The 12,541-nt window shown below is 42.4% G+C and overlaps 1 long non-coding RNA gene across 1 annotated transcript; it reads right to left on the bottom strand.

Moving 5' to 3' along the window:
- Positions 1-662: 662 nt before the first annotated feature.
- LOC121081369 lies at positions 663-7,126 on the bottom strand. The gene is made up of 3 exons (XR_005825663.1): positions 7,012-7,126; positions 6,090-6,169; positions 663-2,545 (listed from the first exon to the last, which is right to left on the bottom strand). It is a non-coding gene; the product is annotated as an uncharacterized LOC121081369 (long non-coding RNA).
- Positions 7,127-12,541: the final 5,415 nt, after the last annotated feature.

Here is a 12,541-nt window from a genome sequence, read left to right as displayed (position 1 = left end):
AAATCACTCAGGATGTGAGGGGACTCTGGCTACACAATGCCCACTGTGGGAAGGGAATACCCCTTCCAAGCTGCACCTGCACACGATGGGCTGCGAGCCTCAACCTCACTGTTAGTCTTTGCACAGCGGGAAGCCACAGACCAGTCATTTGGACCAGCCACTTATTTTGCATCCTGTTAAGGTTTTAAAGCATGCAAGGTGCTAGTATTTGGTGTGGGAAAATAGATAGTAATGGTGCTGTGGAAAGGAAGGTATCAGACTGAGGCATGCCAGGTGATAAGTATGTGGGGTCAATTTTATTTGGAAGGAAATGGTAGAACACAAGTACACAGAATGAAGAATATCATCAGCATTTACCCAATGAGGGCCCCAAGAATACCTTTATGGATGAGTGTGGCGCAAAGTAAATCTTGTCAACAGCCAAAGTTGTATTGTTTATTCTCTCAGTTTATTGACTGAGACAAAGGCAGGGTATATTCAGCTACTGAAGGTCTGTGACAACACATCATGTGCACAGCTCCAGCTGTCTCCAAAGGGACCAGAGAGGAGAAGCAAAGAACTGCATCTGCACTACTTAGAATAAACTAGAGGAAGTCAGAGTTACTAGTGAGTTACTTAGAGTAACACAGAGGAAACAAAGCAGAAGCGGAATTAAGTATCTTTCTTCATGCAGTAAGCCAAAATGATAGAAATGTTTTTAGCTGCTTAGAAAAGGTGCCAGTTACAGGTATGCCAGTCCCACAGGAGTTAGATGCTTTTGAATAGATAACATCTTGGGAAAAAAAAGGATTGTAGCAGAATACGATAGTAGGGAAATGGAGAATCTGCCAAAACTGCACTTGGAGATAAAACCTCTAAGACGACTAAATTTCACGAGATATTGAGAGAGTCAGCATCACTCATTAGCCACAAAGAGAGCTACGAATGTTAAACCAACTATACAGCACATTTCACACATCCCAAAATAATGTTCTCACTCCATGTGTTTTCCATTCTGTGGATGTTTGCATCTCCAGAGCTAACCGATTACATGTGAAAATATTGAAGAATGCCCTTCCACTTTAGACAAGTTTATGTTTACCCCTTGAGCAATTAAATTTGCACAGAATTTACTTATGGGTTTTATAGAAATTTTCCAAGGGGTAGCTGGTAATAAAAATTGCAATCATTAGTTTAGATCAAGTAGTTCTCAACAGTATTTTCTTCTTTAAATGGGAAATTGAAGATTTATATAGTAGACTAACTGCAATTTCCTCCTTTAAATGTTTGATATTTCCAAAAGATTACATCACTGTAGTTTGCGTCTGAACCTCCAAGGCTAGGGTGAAATTAACTTGTCCCATTTTGTATTGTAAGTTCATGTCATACATCCTTGACAGTGTTAAAAACAAGAGCTTTTATCACATTCATCAAGTAAATGTAAGTCAAAGCACAGGTTCTCCATGGAGTAACTTTTCTGCTTCAGATCGCTGGGTATACAAAGCAATGGAAAAGGAGGAAGCAGAGAACTTCCTTGTGAAGACTGTGTCTGCCTCTTTGACTGAGGAAATATGTTTATTTATCCTTCAGGAGATTTCACAATCTGGTGATACTTTTGGATGCAAAAATGCTCTTAGATATTCATATAGCAACAGACATCAGGATGAGTGGGTTTTAATCTATGTCAGACTGGGAGACGGTGACCGTTTCACATGACCCATGTCTCAGTTTGAGACTGGATTACTGCTCTGCACCCTGAATTAGACTAGACATTAAATCAGCTAGGAAGCTGTAGTTTGTATACAATGGAAAGACTTTTTTTTTTTTCATGGAATGCATCCATCTACTGTGGGTTGGCTCTCTGGACTCTTTCACCCTATAAGAGCAACAAAACACTTACAGATTTGGCTTGTTGTTTATTTGAAGCACAGCAAATCCATTCTGGACAATTTGGGAATCCCCAAATGTGTATCACAATTTGGATCTGATATTTGTTACAAATTCAATGCAATTGAGGCCCTTTAACTGTGATGTTAAAACATGGATTTGCATTACGGACTGCAGTGGCTTCAGAAACCATACTCCCCAAGGCTGAATAGAGCAACTGACCAAAACATTAGCAATAATCCAGATCTTTATTGTTTAGAAAATCTCACCCAGTTTTCTCTTTTCCATATTCCTCTGTCTGCTTTTAAAATGTAGTCTTATATTTAGCACCACAGTTCTCTGGGTTTTCCACAGAGCCATCTGCCAATAAGATGAAGTTTCCTGAAAGGAGATGCACTCTGTCCTTAGTTTAAGAACAGTCATGTTTTCAAACCCTTGAAAAATTTCTTGGGCCACCAGTAATTTGTCAGAGGTGAGATACAGCTAGCTGAAGTTTTTGCTAAAATCCCACCAAACACTGTTTACCAAGCAGCTGTAATGCGGTGGGAACACCAGGAGACAAGACCTGCAATGTGACAGCTACAGCTCCTTGTCCTGCAGCATGTCCGAGGCACCAGCCTTGGGGCAATTCTGGAACACCACACTCTTTTCTTCCTCATATAAGATTTATTAACAAAGTCTGAGAAAGAGAGAGAGAGAGAGAACAAAATCATTCTGTAGCCTAGTGTATAGGATGTTTTCTGTTCATAAAGAGGTCTTGGCTCTTTGTGAATGACCATGACTACTACATATAAAATAGCATGGTTTAAGACACGTTCAGGCCTTCTGGCTGTCATACATGACAGGAATGCTACTTACTAGAGCTGATAATATTCGGGTGTTAAAGATGAGAAAGAGAGATGGGTGTCAGCATCAAGGAAAATCCCAGGTTTATAAACCAAGAGCTTAGAAGAGTTTAGGGAGGTGGCCAAGAGCCACCCTCTTCCACCACTGTAATGTCACACACCTATAAGTCACACAGCTGTCAAGCTTTGTGACTAAGACTGGTTTAATTTTACAACTACCTGGTATGGTTGGCAGCAGCTATATTACAAGTAGATGCTATTGGAAGTAAGTGAGCCACTAGCAGCAACGTCTGTGAAGGTGTGTAGACATTTATACAGACATTTAAAAGCAAACTGGGGGGTTAAAAAACACAACTCAGCCAAAAGTTTCTTTTTTACCTTCTTCCTTTCTTTTTTCATGAACAGCAGAAACCAGCATTTTCCACAATTTCCACTCAAAGATTCACACATGGGGCCTTTTCTCAGGTAGCAGGGAAGCTACAATAGAAGTAGTTGAAAGTCCTGTTTAATTGCACTTTTCTGACACCAAGCACATTGCCACTGATTCCCACCCCCCTTCTGCCCTGAGACAAGGCAGGGTCGCAGTTAACACTGATTTAAAGAAGTAAGTCAAAATTTCTTAGTGACTAAGTATCCTTTATTGGCAGCGCTGGATGCACGGGGGATCCTTCCGCCTAATGTGCATGTTTAAAGTACCTAATTATCTTATATTTATACAACAAAACAATGAATATTCAGTTAATGCCTATACATATTCATTACCTAATCCCGCCTACTCTCACTTCGTATGCTAATTAGCTTATCAGTCCTTTGCGCTTGTGCATATTCCTCCAAAAATTGTGGGCAGGGGTCTTCGGGACTTGGGCAGTGGTCTTTGGGAGGAAGGTCATAGGTCTTTCTCACGGTGTACTTTTCACCTTTTGTCTGGTATGTGATGATCTTGCCAGTTTGCAGTGTTCTTATCGGTCTGAGCTAATTTATGTCCTTGTCAACCATCTGTTTCTTCCGTTTGTTTCTTTTAATTGCTCCCTCTAGATAACTTATAAGCAGGCCCCTTGTTAGAGAAAGTTAAAGAAAGAGAAATAGACTCCTTCTCTGATCAGTTATTTCATTAATTATTTCTTTCAGACTATGGTTACATGACCTAATGACTATACCTACATTTTTGAGTAAATTTAAGTTCTTAGCCTTGGTAGAGGGTTGTACAGAGGATTTCATAGCAGCTTTTGTTGTGCAACTATTAATTTCATTAGAATGTATTTCTTATATTCATTATACTTTAACTACAAGGCTTATTCTATCCTAAAGTGAATTCATTCAGTATCAACACCTACATGGTGGCAAGACAGCCTGACAAAGGCTGCTACTACCAGGTCAAGCCCGGTAACAGCAGATTGCAAGTACCTAACAGAGGCATGAACTTGTGCCTTGGAGTATGCGTTGTGAAACTCCGACCTACTGAATTCGGTCTTAACTACACGTGGCATTTTATTTACATGCCAAGAACCCAGCTAAAGACTTCTTTTGACATTAAATTGTTTACTACTATTAATCCACCACTTTTATTTTCTGGGCTCCTCCTGGGCAGGGGAATGAGTGCCTCAAAACTCTAAACTAGAACATCAGAGCAAAGCAGGCACACAACTTATGGGAATCCAAGGCAGGACTCCATTTTATGGAGTATTGATGTTTAAGTAACTCTTTGATCCCTTACTGCCATAGCACGTGAGCTGCCATGGACTCAGCAGACAGCAGATGCACTTACTAATTACTACTAATTGCTACTGTCTAGACACCACGTGAAGAATAAACTACCAGCCTTGTTTACAAACCAGCAAATACCTCCATACTCTTCTGGTATTATTCCGGATCACTGTGTCGCTAAGTCACCAGTGCTGAGTTTGCATACAACAACGAAAGAAGAATAACGGTTTGCATAATTTTTCCAGTAATCTGGACACGAAGTGAAGGGAACTGGAAAGTCAAGCCCTCTGTTGCTAAAACCATTAATTTTCCTTCACCAAATCCTTACTGTGTTTTTATTAGTTTGTACCACAGGACCAAGTAGTTTTCTGCATTAAACTCTCAGTCACAGGTCTGTGAATGAGAAATGTTCACAAAGATTGGCTTCCAGCATGTGAAAAGCTCACAGAGATTTTGTGGCAGAAAACATTTTATTCAACCCCTTTAAGAAGTGGGTCACTCAGTTTTGTTTGGTTTCTTTTAAAATGATACCAGTTTAAGTAGAAAATGTTAGTACCTGTCACCCTGTTGTAAAAAATCTTGTGATTGTTTTTAGGAAATTAAAAATACAACACGGGCTTCCATAAAGTTGAAAAATTTTTGCCATGCCTTTCTGAAAATAGGTTGCAGTTGTTTCAAAGTCATGAGATTGTAGCCATTCAGCCTCTACCCACCTCTCCTACAGAGACTAATATACAGATGCAAGCATTAAGAAGCAGCAATATCAAAGAGTTTATACATGGCATACACACAGTGTCTACCATCTTACCTCCACTGTCAGTTAGTGCATCTAGCACTGTTCTGCCTTATGGTGTTTTCTCCCTTTTTAGTTGTCATGAAAACTAAATGCAATATTTCATGCATCAGCCGAACAACATTTAAAAACATCTGATAATGGCACCTGCACAGGAATTTCCTACCTATATTACACTGGTCTTGCACAACAAAAGCTTTCAGATGAGGCTGCACAACAGAGAAAGGTTAAACTGAGTAATGAAAATAGCAAATGAAAACAGAATGATTTAGGGGTATGTGGAAACAAAAGAAGTAGAAAAGAGTTTTTGGAACAATAAAAAAAGTTTATCAGGAGGGGCCAAGTTAATGTATTGTTCTTTACATAGAAATAGAGATTTTTTACATCATTTTTCTTCCCTGAATGGGAGAAAAGCTGTCATCAAGAAATGGTACCAGATGTCAAATTGAGCCTGAAATTAAACTGGAATTATTGAAATCAAGGTCTTCCTTAAAGTGTTAGACTGTTGATGTTTCTGTTTCTGTAGACTGCACACAAGGCTTAGATAAGGGCTAACAAGGAGATACTAAGGTCTGGAGAACAGTATGTAATCCTACTGTTTGAACACAGTGAATTGACTTGCCTGACCCAAGGCTAAAATTATCTGAGTTGGCATAGATTGAAGCAAACCATATCTGGCAACCAGCCAGGGAAGCACAGATAAACCCTGCTTTCAGAAATGGTGCAAGCTGAGCTGTAAGGCTTCAGGTAGCTTCTTTTCAAATTAACCAGGAGAACCAGAAGAAGCAGCAAACTGGTGTAGCCAGTCACAACCTCTGCTGCCAGTACTCCTCAGCCAAAAAGCCCTCATTGCATGGCACGTCTATGTTGGTTAGTATTACCTTGTCACAGCGCAGCTGGCAGCCCTTGGTTTGGGCCACGGCCGGAGGCAGGATCTGTGCCCCAGACTGGCACACGGCATCTGCATACAAACATACACCATGTGGAGAGGGGGAAAGGAAGTTTCAAAGGCATCAGTTCCTGTACATGCTTTCCCACCCTACTGTTAAACATTCAATACCCTTTCCCCGCCTCTTAGCTGCCATACAACTACTGTGAAACATTAGTGTTACTTCTTTTGACTTTCCTGACTAGCTCAGTATTTGGAGGTTTGGAACTTAAATTTGAGTTAGAAAGAAAAATTGGTGAAAGCACATGGGATTTTTGGACACAACCCCCCCACCCCACCCTCTATTTACAAGAATAAACAAATTCATGCTTTCCAGGGCACATAGGGACCCAACATCCAGGAACAGCTTTCCAGCTGATGGCTTCCTGCCTCCTTAAGAGAAATCTGATCCAAATGTCCTTTATCAAGCCTTTATTTAGTGCCAAAATCGTGTTTTCCAGAAGTTTTGAAAATTTTTTCTCTATCTTTGAAACTTCGTGCCTTTCTCAATTCTATCATTCTCTCTTCTTCAAAATGCCTTGTCAAATCTCTTCTGCCCAGACCATCTGAATTAGTGAACAACCTCCTATTCACCGTTTGTTTTGGCTGGAATTATATATTCTGTTCTCTGCTACAGCTCTCTGAAATGCAGTACATAAAAAGAAACCTAGCACTTCCAAATAAATTTAACTCTGTCATTCTTGAGACTCTTCTACTTCAGATAAATGTGTATTTTCTGCTGTATATCCAAACCTTAGCCCACATTCCCTTAAAAACAACATCAACAACAACAAAGAACATGGTTCAAGTTCACACAGTCCCTCTGTCCACAGCTGGCTCTCTCCAGCTCTCACAAGTCCCAAGACATATCTTACTCTTGTTCTTCATGTTTCCACTGATGCCAGGTGGCTGATCTCTTCTCCTACGTGTCTTTTGGGGAGAACTGAGCTTCCCAATAAACAAATATGTCCCTCCAAAGCAAAAACATTCCTCCCCAGGAGTCATAAGGAACAATAAATCAGAGAAAAAAAACAGATCACAAGCTGCACTCAGGGTCTGAAAGGGTGAGAATAACTCTTCATGAAGGACAGAAAAATGGCATTGGCCCAACTGCATTTGGTCAGTTATATAATACTTGGTTATTCTCTTATGAATAAAGGTTTTATTGTGTTTCAGTAAAACTCAATATTTCATCACATATTTCATCAAGGCCATTAATTGCTCTATAAATCCTGAGGTATCCTAATAGTCCTGGAGGCTGAAGAACCCTGAGTGTTCGCTAACACAAGCATAGGAGGCAGATGAGTTTACAGAGTCTTCGACAACATAAAATAAAACTTACTGGAAGACTGTGAAGAAACTTCCTAAAGTACACAAGGCTAGTAGACCAGAACTTACATGGATTTTCTGTCTGTGTAAGCTCTATGAAAAAGCTTCCCTTCACTGCTGGTACTGTCCTTTGGTTGCTGTAGAACAGAGGGTGTATCAAGCTTTCAGAAGGGCTTTATGTGGGGTATTAATAGCAAAACCGAATTAGCTCTTCCAGAGGAGAGAGCAAAGAGCGGTGCTTGTGGGAAGCCCTAAAGACTAGCAAGAGAGCACTTGTCAGTAAACCATGAGACTTGCTGAAGCTGAATTTCTAGCCAAGCCTGCAGAGATATTTTCTTGTGACCTTCTTGGTTGACACTGTCCCCAACTCACCGCTGTAGGATTCACAAACCAAGGTTGCAGCAGCTGTCATAACTCACAGCAGGACACAGCCGAGGACAGAGGGTGGCTGTGTCTGCCGCAGCACCCCCTTGCTGCACCTCACAGTGCCCAGAGTACTGCCATAATTCACAAGCTATCAGGCCAGAGATGATTTCCACTACAAAACTGTCATTTGGAGTTCAGCTTTGTAAGCAGTTCAAGCAGCACCAGTAGTGACAGTGAGGACAGTCAACTCAGATCAGATTCTTCCATTGAGAAATTCCCCAGCACCTTTTCTCAAATCCCATGGAAAGTAAGGTCTATTATGCTAGCCTTTGATTTTTAATTTTCTGCAGAATAGAAAGCCAATATCCCTGTAGAAGATAGCTGAAACTTATCTTGTCAGTAGCTATATTAGACTGAGAACCTGCTCAAAGCAGAAAATAGTGGGTGCTGAAGAGGCTGGGGCTCTGCCACCAACCTTTTTGTTGGTTGTACCCCTACAAAACAACCAGGGCCTGCTGCTGTAGGTACCAGAGGACCCACTCTCTCGTTGTCCAGACTACATTCCAAGGGGGTGTCAGGTCTTCACGTCTCCTCTTGGTCTCAACACACAGTAAAAGTCTACAGAGGTCTCTGCCTCTCTCCACTGCCTGTCAGGTGAAATTACACTCTTATTTTAGGAATACTTTCTAAGGAGCCCCTCAAGCATACAACTGTCTGTTAAGGTACTTGATCAGTATTTAGTGAGAGCTGAGCCTAGCCTTTCAATACCTTATTGACACACATATATTATAGCTTGGTTCCTTCTGGAAAAATGAATTTTGCAGTCCAATGCCATTTTCTTCTACAGTCTTAAAGTGAACAGACATTTTGCCCTGCTGCAGCTTCTGAACATGATTCTCGTGTCACCCAAAGGTCAGCTAGCTGTCCTGTTTATTACATTGATACACAGCCCCAGGGCATGCCTGCAGCTCATGCTCACAGCCAGTATGAGCAGCAGCAAGGCAGGCCGCTGCGTGAAGCATGGGACACAGCATGAAACTTTATTTTTGGCTCACTTCATCCTGGGTGACCAAAAACATCAGACATATCAATGCAAGACCGCGGCTGCGGAGCCACGGGGGGCAGCGTGGCGTGCTCCTTGCACCCAGACACTGCGGGATGCTTGCTGCTCTCCTCAGGGACTGTGGGCAGTATCTGCTCTAAGGATGGACTTGAATCCTGGGACCAGCAGATGTTAATGTTTATGAAGGAAATTTTTCTTGGCAGAAACAGCTTCCAAGGGACCATAGCTAATGTTTAAGCAGCAACTTTTTTACCTAGGGAAAACTGAAGTGCTTTTACACTTTAAATGAGAGCAGGCTAGCATCACAACGTGTGGGCAGGATGTGACTAGTGCTTGATTCCTGTCTCCAGCCACCCTCCTGGTGCAGCTTCCCTGGGAGGAGGGACTGCATTTTTACAGAAACACCGGCTGCCCAGAGGTGGGCCAAGCTTACCTGCCACTCGAGCTAGCGTGGAGGGAAAGAGGGAGCCACCAAACAGACAGACACAGCTCTTCCCCGGGGGAAGCTGTTGGCCAGGGGGTAAATACCATCAGGTGAGGAAATGAGGGTCTCGCTGCACCCACAGCAGTTTTGAACAAACGGCTCCCGAGTCACACAGATACAGCTAGGGATACTCAAATTCACTCTGTCCCAGGTGCTCATTTGAAGAGGGTGCATTGGTGGGAAATATCCTTCTTTCTGATTTTTATTTTGACCCCTGTGAGCTGCTCTGGACACCCATGTGAAATGTAGAGTATATAGAGTTCAGGAAGCGCAGTGAGGAGCACAGCACATGCCCACAGAATGATATAGCCGTGGGTGCTGTTCCCACCATGATGTTAGCCAGCTGGCCTAGATGTGGCCTAGTGCAGATACACAGATTCAGAGAAAGCAGTAAATCAGGATGTGCTATAGCTAACCCCAGACATACAGAAATCATGAGTCATGCCCAGAATAACCCAGAGATTAGCTTTAAAATTTGTGGGTTTTGAAAAGCATGATGAATGTTGTGCTGTTTTTATTTTCCTGCCGTTCCTTCATATTTCACATGCACTTTAATTGGATACCAAGTAACCATATGGTTTAAAACTGTGAGTTTTTAAAAGCCAGATCTGGAAAGACCATATAATACCCTGACTGACAGGGCCAAGACTTACAACAACAAATAACCATGTACACTGGGACCATCAGTACAATTGCAAAGGCTGGTAACTGAAAAGCCCCCAAGCTCGCCCCTGATGGAGACTATGACAGGAACAGCCCCCTTGACTTGGTGTCAGGGTAAATATCCATGGAGAAGTCACTATGTTACAGTTATCTCCCTGCAGCACAGCGACTTCTAACATGTCAACAACTTTAAAACAACCTTTCTCCTCCAGACAGCCTTTACCCCTTTATCTCAAAATAGGGCTGGATGTTCCTGTGTTCCTGGTTTTTTAGGGAAACACCAGCCTGGACTTTTTAACCTCCCTGTCCCAAATCTCCTGATAGCTTAAGTGACATAAATAAACGACATGCTTTTAACTCATGGCTCCAGCTGCTTGGTTTTTGTCAGAACTGTAGCTACGCCATGGGTGAGAAAGCTGAGACTTAAATAAATATCCATACATTCACCAAACTGCTGCTCCACTGATGAAATCTGAATACAAGGAAAACTTGGACAACCTTTGAACTATTGTGGCACCACTACAGTGAAATGAGATACAGCAGCTGATTTGCCTGGGGCAGCCATAAAATAACTGGCATCCCAGCCATTTGTGGTTCAGTGTAATGGGGCTTCAGGTTTAGCCACTCCAGCCAAACCAGTCCCATTCTGAATTTCCCATGTTTTTGTATTTAAACAAAGTCCAACTCTCCCAGGCCCTGTGAGGAGGAGCAAACCCGGTGGTCCTAGTTTTCTGTTTTCTTTTAAAAGCCGGGATGTGTTGCTGTATTTCCCACCACCACCACCACCACCTATGCTTTCCCTGTACTTACTTCGCAGTCCTGGCTACCTCAGCTGTTGATCCCAGGGAAACTTCCTCTGCTAATACTCCCAGGAATAGAAGACATTTGTAACCAAACTAGTAGTAAGGCTGTGGTTGCATGCATGTTTGTAAAGTTTGTTTTGTATAGATTTAATCTGAGGCAAAGCAACTGGATGCAAGCGTCTGCTACTTCAGGCTGTGCACAGATGCTTTGTCTGAGGTCTCCTTGTCTTCACCTGTGAATCCTGGCTCATGTGACTTTCTGTTCTGAAACAACATGATATTCACAAGTTGAATATTGAAAAGAAGAAGGAATGTTTAATTATTTTTTGAACTTTTTGAACATTTCAGACTCTGTAAATCTTCAGGGAAAAAAAGCTTATGTGGGGCTAAAAGAGAAAAGAACGTGCCTTCTCATCCCCTCCTCTCCCCACCATTTCTTTCCCTGGAGGAAAGGACCTTTCCAGCCACATCTGACAGAGGGAGAGGGACAAGGCTGAAAGGAACCAATAGCCATGCATATTTTGGCATAGCTATTTTACAGAAGTTGCTGAGATGAGGTCAGGAAGCAATTCCAGCAAAGAAAAAGCAGGGAGCTGCATCATAGAGCGGTGGGAAGTTTACAGTAGCCATAGTCAGAAACCTGGGCCACACCAGATGCACTCCATGTGAGCAGTTCCCTTCTCCAGGGAAAAGCTCCTTGCCTTGAGGCCCACAGGCTAAAACTTGAAAGAAAAAAACAAACAAAAAGAAAATTCACTTAGGAGTCTTCAGAGGGAGGGCTGAAAAGAGAAAGAGACACAGTGCTATGGGGAGGTCTGTGGAAGAGTTGAAATAGTTGGACCAGAAAAAAAATGCTGCTAAAGCACCTGAGCAGGGCAGCAGGGCAGAGATACTGGTGGCATGTGGGACAGAGTGTGGGGCACAGCATGGGCCAGAGCCTCATGTCCTGGGCACCAGCACTGTGTGGGGTGCAGGGGCTGCACCTCTGGACACAGCCAGGCCAATGCCTCAGCAAGAACCGGAGAGGAGAGCAGGACTAGGAACAGCTACCGCTGTACCTTGGGTGAGGAATAATCCAGTGCTGCTGTACTCAATCTTTTATCTTCCTGCTGCTTTGGCCTCATAATTTTTGGTAAAATGCTGCTTGTCAAGGCACTTGATTCTTCTTTGTAAATGGGGAAGATAATTAACTAGGCAGCAAGTAGTTTAGTTTAATTTTCCTATATGTCTGGGTGAGAGGTTAAACTAGTCTTTTATTAGTGATCCTTCAGATTTGATCCTGGCCCTTGGAAACCTGGCAGTCAAGCTATGACACAGGGCTATTTTATCTGTGAAGATGCAGCTAGTGCCTGTGAATTGTGAACAGAGTTTCTAGCTGAGTACTGCTTGGTTAGCATGTTGTCCTCCTTTTGTTTATTTTGTGATATGTCCTGATGCAGTGCTCCAGTACTTCAAGAAACTTTCCCCACAGCAGAGAACAGATTTGCTTTTTTTTTTTTTTTTGCCCCTCTTTTCTTGCTGATTTAAGTAAGTGTTCCAGTGCCCGCATATAATATCTATTTAAGGGAGTTCTGCTGCTTTCCAATGTGCTGTGAGCAAAAGGAAGCGACCAACTTCTTGTTTTGGGCAGGGTCTGCTCAGAGAGCAATTTCCTCTCATCTTTATTTCATGCATTACAATGGTGCTTTCCATTACTG

The sequence above is a fragment of the Falco naumanni genome, chromosome Z (assembly GCF_017639655.2).
Source record: "Falco naumanni isolate bFalNau1 chromosome Z, bFalNau1.pat, whole genome shotgun sequence".
NCBI classification, from domain to species: Eukaryota; Metazoa; Chordata; class Aves; order Falconiformes; family Falconidae; genus Falco; species Falco naumanni.
This window is presented reverse-complemented; position numbering and strand designations above follow the sequence as displayed.